Below are 8,583 nucleotides of genomic sequence, written 5' to 3'. Positions count from 1 at the left end.
CATAACTCCGCAATCAAAGTGGATGGTCGGGAAAGATTATTACAAAGAGTGAAGCCTCCGCTGTTAATGTCTCCAGTGTTTAATCATCATACAGTAGAATGGTTTTATGCATATTTCATTTGCATATCATTAAACTGTGTTAGCGAGGGGCATTCAGAGCCAGGAGAAGTACAAAGTTGGGGAGAGAGGGAAGAAAAAAGGTCCCTATGATGCTTCTCTTCAAACAGGGACTTGTTCCATGATCTATCTTCTACTTTTGCTAAAATCATTATGACTTGGAAACCTTTGAAGTTGGATACAACCTTGGATTCTTCTAATTCCTGCAGAGCGGTATATTTTTAAAAACAGCAGAAATGTTCCTGCACTAGACAATTAAAGGAATATAAACTCCAGTGGGTTGAAACTAGTAGCTCTTTGGGGAATGCAGTGGCAGAGGCTTCTACAAATACCAACAGTTAAAAAAAAAATAAAGAGCATCATATTAAAACAAAAGAAAACGAAGACAAGAAATATTAACACGTGGATTATAGTTTCTTTTGGGGGGTAATGAACTAAAGAGAATGAAGAAGCCATCGGTAATTTATCCCTTCATTAATGAACAGTCACCTTTTTGTATGTTTGTTTTTGTCCTTTCTTTTAAGGGGGATGTTGTCACTTTCGGAGCGATTAGTCAATTATTTTGTAGCTCTGATCTTTTTCTCCTGCACCCGACAGGAAAGAAAGGTGGTGGTTAGGGAATATGTGTGTATTGGGGGGATTTGTGGGGAGAGAGGAATACAGTGAGTTCTTTGTAGATGTAATACATGCGCAACATATTAATTGGGAGCTTTTAAAGCTCCCTCAATAGGCTATTTCATTCCTGGTACAACAGCAGCTGGTTAGCCACTGTTGGTGACTCTTCAAATATCACTTTAAGTATTTTTATTCTGTCACTGTTGTTGTTGTCTTGTTTTGTTTTTCCTTGGTCAAGAATGAGAATATAATGTCATCTCTTCTTTATCAAGTGTCTTCTCTTTTCCATCTTCTTCACTTCCAATTTCCAAACTGCAAAACAATGTTGGTTTAATATTGAATCCTAGTGCAGAGTCTAACTGGCACAACTTGATTTGGAAATGAGATGCTGTTTTATATTTAAATTATCCCCACTCCTCCCTTATCCTCCAAAGCTTTGTCTCTGTTATGAATATTCAGATGAGGCATGATGTGATTACACTGTACAATTACTCCTATCCATAGTGGTGGCAGGGGCTGCTGGGGAGAGAGAGAGCCAGACAGCCTCCAAGCCAATACGGAGTTTGTTTTCAGTATTTTTCCTATCTCCTTGGCGCTGCGGCACATGCAGATGTCGCTGTTGTTCTTTATAAAGCCCTAATGATATGCAAAAGCATAATGACTCGGTTTGGATGCAAAGCATCAGCGAAATATTATGAATGTCTTTAAGAAAAGAGGAGAGAAAATCCTGACTGAAGGAATGTCCACATAAATTATTTTTATTTAAATGAATTCAAAGGATGGGGTGAGGGCAAGTCAGAAGGAGTCACATGGAAAACATGCATAATATTAATATGCATAAAGAGTTCTCACCGAGGAGAAGAAGCTCCTCAGTACAGCTCATGGAACAAACTGGTTCATTAGGAAATAGCTCAGAGCGACTACAGCATTTTGCTATTTCAATTTTTTTCCTTATTTTAAATGAAGAGTCAGACAGATGTGTTTTCTTTGCATGGCAGCATCGAGATGGATCCAATCTGTGAAATTTGCTGCCCAGATAGCATTTCTAATGGAAACTGGAACTAAACAAGGGCATGGATATGGAAGGGAGAGGAGAAGAGAGAATACACGAAGAGGAGTATGTTCAGAGCCACAGCATAATGTTCTGTAGTGCAGGAGGTTTTCAGAAACCATCTTTCCTTCATTAGTCTCAGATGGGGGCTCCTGTTGCAGGGAGCTATCAGGGTTTACAAGATGAGCACCGAGACAGGCCCTTCTAGGTCTGAGGCTGAGGAAAGCAGCGGCAACTTGGTGCCTGTCCCCCACCAAGCTGTCTACAGCTCGGAAGCCAAAAGCACAGCTACTCCTAATTTGGGGATGCAGTAGAGTGCTCCTGGTCCAGGTATTCGTGACAGAGGGAATTCTTGGTGCTATCCTAGTATACATTGCTAAAGAGCAGATGGAATCAACTGAGTGCTTACGCAGGCCTGATAATGTCATTGCCGCTTCATTCTCAGGGTATAATATATAATGTCATTTATATGGTTTTCTGACATTTTCGGAATGTTGAAATTACCAGTGTGGATTAGTGCATGTTTATGATGAATAGAGATGAATAAGTAGTGAATGAGTCTATTGGTTGGATTCAAAACTGATAAAATATTTGGAATAATACGAATAGCCTCAAAAGATTAACAAAGAAAACTGAAGCAAGAAGCAGCAGTCGGAAAAAAAAAAAGAAAGAGAGAGAGAATTCATTACTTCCTTGGTCAGGTAGACATAGTTTAAATTATTTTAATAATTCAGGGTAAAACAATTTTATACTGTTTAAATTACCTTAAGACAAAGACAGTTTTGCTCTGATCTATGTTCTTGTACAAATGTCTACTTGAACTGGACTCTATTTATACATGAGCATGTAAGCATAATCTAAATTCTGCTGTTCTTCACCCATTAATCTTCAATATTTCCATTTATGAGTTTCCCTTATAACACACACACACACACACACATATTCTCAACTGCTACATGATTCTCAACCGGTAAAGTGTACCAAACTACAGAGTACAATGAATGATTAATTGGAGAATGGCTATTTAATCTGAATCTGAATCAAACCTTTAACCTCTTATCTTTTCCATCTTTGTTGACAGAATTATGGCTGTTAAATATTGAAACAATGCATGCAAAGAATTTAGTATAGTATTGCATGTAAACACTAAATAACATTATATTTTATTGTTGCTATATTATTACTTTAGTGTGTTGCTTAGTATTTGAGAAAAATAAGGAGAAGGAAATAACATTCAATCTTTTCTAAATAGTGATGCATGGAAAGGTTTAATGAGAAACCATTAAATAGGTTTCCATGTTGGATAAAATGTGAATGATCAATAATCAAGTCAAACTATAGCTTATATGAATACAGTTCATAAAAGACCCTTGAAAAGTTTCCTTTAAAAATATATGTGTAATTCTGAAATGATGATCGTGCTGCATGAAATCTACAGACTGATAAGAGAGTTCTATCATGGTTGGTGTAGACAACTATGGTAACTCAGAGATGCTCATTATTTACCACATTGACAGGTCAATGCCGATTTTCAGAACCTTTTTTAAAAAAAAAGATTTTTGAATAGGTAAAATATTATTTTTAAATATTAATAATTTAAATAACATAGAAAGCAAAAAGTCTCTCTCTAGTCCCCCATTCTAGCTATGAGTTTTTAACCTCACTTCCAAGTTGGTAATCACTGTGCTGGTCTCTTGTTTATCCTTCCAGACATAATATGTTATACACAAATATTAATATGATATTAATACATTTTCCCTCCCATTTTTTGGTACACAAATGGTAGTTTTAAAAAAGGTAATTTAGAATTTTTTACAAATGCAGTAATCTCATCTGTGAATAGCCTGCTTAATGTCTTCATTTGCAGTAATCATGTCCATTAAATTTTGTCTTTAAATTATCTTATTTTATTGGTGAGGACGTCTAGTACCATGTTGAATAGAAGTGGTGTGTGATGAGAATGAACATTTTTGCCTTGCTTTCAATCTTAGGGGACATCATTGCCTTGTTTCTGAACTTAGGGGAGAAAAAAATTCAGTCTTTCATCATTAAGAAAAACACCTTTATCAAGTAGAAGAGGTTGCTAAGTTGCCAAGAATTTTTAAAAATCACGAATGGTTAAATTTTGTCAAATGCCTTTTCTGCCTCTACTGAAACAAATGACAGCTTAAAGTTGTTGCCATGGTGAAATTCAGTGACTGATTTTCATGTTAAACCAACCTTGCTGTCCTGGGACAAATGCTACTTGGTCATGATTGACTGATCTATCAATCATGTATAAATGGATTGCAATATTTGACCTGTTAATATTTTTTGTTAAGGATTTTGGAATCCATCCTATTATCCATGAGAAATATTGGTCTCTAATTTTCTTTTCTTAAAATGACTTTGTTTGGTATTGTTAACAGGGTCTTGCTGACTTTATGAAATGAGTCAGAAAGTGTCCTCCTTCTCTATATGCTGAAAAAGTTTGTGTAAGATTGTTATTTTTTTGTCCTTAAATGTTGGATAGAATATACCAGTGAAGCTATGGGGCCTACAAATTGTGGGCAATTTTCCAATCATAAATTGGATTTTTAAGAAAGTGATCTAGAACTTCAGATTTTCAGTTTCTTGTGTCAATTTTTTTGCAACCTGTTTTTCAAGGAATTTTTCCATCTCATCTTAGTTACCTTGATTGGAACAAAGTTGTTCAAATATCCTGTTATTATCCTACTTCTTTCCTGTCAAAACTTCAGTAATGTCCCTCTTTTTTTTGTGATATTGGTGACTTCTATTTTCTTTCCTTTTTTTTTTTTTTTTTTTGGTCAGTTTTAAAAAATCAATTTTATTAGTCTTTTCAAGGAATCAACTTCTGTCTGTTAATTTTTCTTTGATTTTTACTCTTAATGTTATAATTTCCTTTCTTAAATTTTGGGTTTAATTTGCTTCTCTTTTTCTAGATTCACAATGTTGAATCTTAGATAATCTTACACTTTTCTAATATAGATGTGTAGAGCTATATGTCTCCAAGAATTGCTTTAGTTGCAACCACATACTTTCATAGAATGTGTGTTTGTTATCGTTTATTAGAGATGTAAAACAATTTCTCTTGTGATTTCTAATCTTGCACACCTATGTTTAGACATATGTTGCTTATTTCCAAATATTTGGTTATTTTCTAGGCATCTTATTACTATGGATTTCTAACTTAACGCTACTGTATTCAGGGGATGTATTCTGCAACTCAAGACTTTTTATGGCCTGATAAATGGTCTATCTTTTTGAAATTCCATGGGTACTTGAGAAGATATTCTACTGATTTCCTGTATTATACAGTTGATTTCTAGTATCTTCTGTTCTTACCTTCTTCCTTCTACCTTCTTTGGGTTTCCTTTCTATTCTATTTCTGATTTCCTGAGAAAGTAATCCTATCATTGATTTTCAGCCTATTTTTCTTTTTAAACATTTGTTTAAAGGCTCTACTTTTCCCTCTATGCATAGCTTGAGATGTAATTCCTAGGTTTTCATATGTCATATTTTCATCATCATTTGGTTTAAAATATTTCCCAATTTACATCATAATTTCCTCTTAGGCCTATAGGTTATTCAGAAGTGTATGGCTTAAGTTCCACACCTTTGAGCATTCACAAAATTTTTAGTTATCTTACTATTATTGATTTTCAGTTTCTTATTCTTGATTTCCAGATTTCTGTCATCAGAGCCTACTTTGAGTGATTTAAATCTTTGCTTTTCAGACTTGTCTTATGGTCAATTTTAGTAAATATCTACTTGAAAAAAAGAATCTTGCCATTGTTGGATACAGTGTTCTACATATAACTAAGTTATGTTGGATAATTTTTAGTTCACCCATATTCTAACTGATTTTTTTGTCTGCTGATGTATTTGTTTTATTGGTTACCACAAGAAGTGCTAAAGTCTTATACTAAGATGCAAATCTGTGTATGTATTTTTTAGTTTTGTCAATTTTTGCTGCATATATTTTGTGACTATGTTATTAACTTGCAAACAAATTAAGAATGGTCTACTGATCCTTTAATAATATCTCCTGCCTTAAACTCTACTTTGTCTAATGTTAATATAGTTACTCTAGTTATATTTTGGCATAGCTGGATTTTAAAAATCTTGTTACTTTCAATTTTTGGATTTTATTTTTTTAGTTGAATTTTATCTTTTTTTTTTTACATTCTCTTAAATTTTTTTTTTGAGTTTAGTTCACATATAATGTTAATTTCAGGTGTACAACATAGTGATTCAACTTCTCTTTGTGTCAAGCTATTATCTTTTATTCAATCTAACAATTTTGTCTTTTAACAGAATTGAGTCCACTTATATTTAATGTAATTATGGATATACCTTAAATTATATACATATCAACTTATTATGTTTCCTGTTTGTTCCACCTGACTCATGTTCTTTCACTCCTCTTTTGTGTTCCTTTGGATTAATAAAATATTTTTTTCTTATTCCGTTTGTCTTTTAGATAATTAGTAATACATTAGTCTCATTTTTTAACCCTCTTCACCTTTTATGTTTATGTTAACATGTGTTTTAATTGCTCATGTATTTTAAATCTCACATATTTTAATTTTTTTATTATGTAGTCAAAATTCATTTAGACTTACCAACATATATACCTTGGGCATTGTTCTTTGTTCATTCCTACCTGTCCATGTTCCCTTCTGGGACTGCTTTTCTTCTAGCTAAAGAACTCCCTCTGGTTTTGGGGAGCAGGTCTGCTGCTCATAAGTTCTCTCCATTCTTGTTTGTCTGTAAAGTTAATTCATCTTCAGTTTTGAAGGATATTTTAATTGAATATAGAATTCTAGATTGGCAGATCTTTCAGCATTTAAAAGATGTCATTCCATAGGTTTTGGGTCTCCATCATTTCTGTTGAGAAGTCAGCCGTCAGTCTTATTGTTGCATCTATAAAATAATATGTCTTTCTTTATCTTCTTTTATTTTCAGTTTTATTGGTGTGCCTTGGTGTGCTTTTCTTTGTATTTATCATGCTTGGACTACCTGTGGCTTGATATCTTTTCTCCCTTCTGGAAATTGTTGGTTCTTATCGGTGTAAACATTGCTTTTACTACAATCTCTCTTTTCTTTGTAGGATTCCAATTACACATTAGACTTTTTTAGTATCTTTCATATGTATCTTATACTGTTTATTTTTCATTTTTAAAACTCTCTTTACACTTTGGCTTGAATATTTTTTTACTGCTCTATCATACAACAGTCTTCTCTTCATCTGTTTCCTATCTGGTATTAAATCTAATTATTGGTGCCTTAATTTCAGTTACTGTGTTTTTTTTCAGTTCTAGAATATGTTTGATTCTTTTTTGTGAGTTGCAGTTCTTTTGTTCTCTAAAATGTTATCATTATGGAGGTAAATAGCTATTTCTGATAACTCCAATATCTGGTTTTCTGTGAGTCTGTTTTTATTGTCTGCTTTCTTCCTCCCACTTCTTTTGGTTCTAATTCTTGATATACATTCCTGGACAGTATTAAATTGATGCCAGATATTGTGTGTGAAAATTTTACAGGCTCTGGGTGATGATATCCTCTTCTGAAGAAAATGGCAGAACAAGGGGAGATCATCTCAATCTAGTTAAGTGAATAGGTTGATTTAAAGCTCGATTGTAGTCTTTGTAAAGCTCAGATTATATCTGGTTCACCTCATCTCCTAGGTCCCATTTCCTTGACAGCTCTTGAACTCCAATTTTTGTCTTCCTAGCACTGTAAGAATGATGAAAACTCTATTTAGCTTTCAGTAGCTTTCTGATCTACTTCTTAGCATCTTATCTTAAATAAGGAAAACTGAAAGTTTGAGATATACTCTGATTATAGAATTCTTTTGAAATAATGCCATCAGAAAAGGAAGTGAGGATATTTGTTCTTTGTGAACTTGTGTTCATTCCTAGTAATCAAAAGTCCCTTTTTTAAGCATTTACAAAAAAAATAACTTACATACCTGATTTCACAATTAAAATGTAATACTTTTAAACATTGGGAATGACTTTTTTCCTCTTATTCAGGCTTTTGGCACATCTCCCAATCTGTATATTTTCTTAAAAAACGTGTGATTCCTCAAGGCAACTGCAGACGTAGTTTCATAAGCTTACTGCAAAATATCATAGTACCTTTGAAAGTAATATATCTGGGATAGGACACTTGAATTCCAACAGTTAGTTGTTTCCTTTTAATCTCTGCCCAATCTTGGGCTAAAAACCCTTACCAACAAATCTTATTCTTGTCTTTTTTTATTTGAAGCTCATTCTTATTGATAGAGGAAAAAAAAAAGAAGAATAATTCATTCTTTCTCTCCCTCAGTCCCTCCTATTCTTTTAGTAATTTCTTAACAGAACATCAAAATTCTGCAGCAAGTCTATCTTTTACTTTTCCCTAAAAACAGCTCAAAAATTCTCTCTTCTATGTTCTTCTTTATATCTTCTATATTCATTTATATCTAAAATTGATCAAATAGATCCTTAGAAATTGCATTGTTCTTCTTCACCTTATCCTCCTTGCCCTTTCTCTGCCAGATTTTAATTTTATTTATCAGTTACTAAGTTCCCAGTAATGTACTTAATATGTCTCAAACTCAGTGAAACAGAAAGACACAGTTGTGCCTTAAAGATTGGTATGTAATATACAATAAGTCAATTACAATATAATGTGATATGTGTTAGATGCAATTTTAGTGTTATTTTGAAGGTCCTCCTATTTTTCTTGGGTTATCTTTTTTTTTTTTTTTTTTTTTTTAATGGACCTGGAGCTCAGGTTCAGGCGTCTTTTTT

Source organism: Canis aureus, unplaced genomic scaffold (assembly GCF_053574225.1).
Source record: "Canis aureus isolate CA01 unplaced genomic scaffold, VMU_Caureus_v.1.0 NW_027326479.1_RagTag, whole genome shotgun sequence".
In the NCBI taxonomy this organism is placed as follows: Eukaryota; Metazoa; Chordata; class Mammalia; order Carnivora; family Canidae; genus Canis; species Canis aureus.
This window is presented reverse-complemented; position numbering follows the sequence as displayed.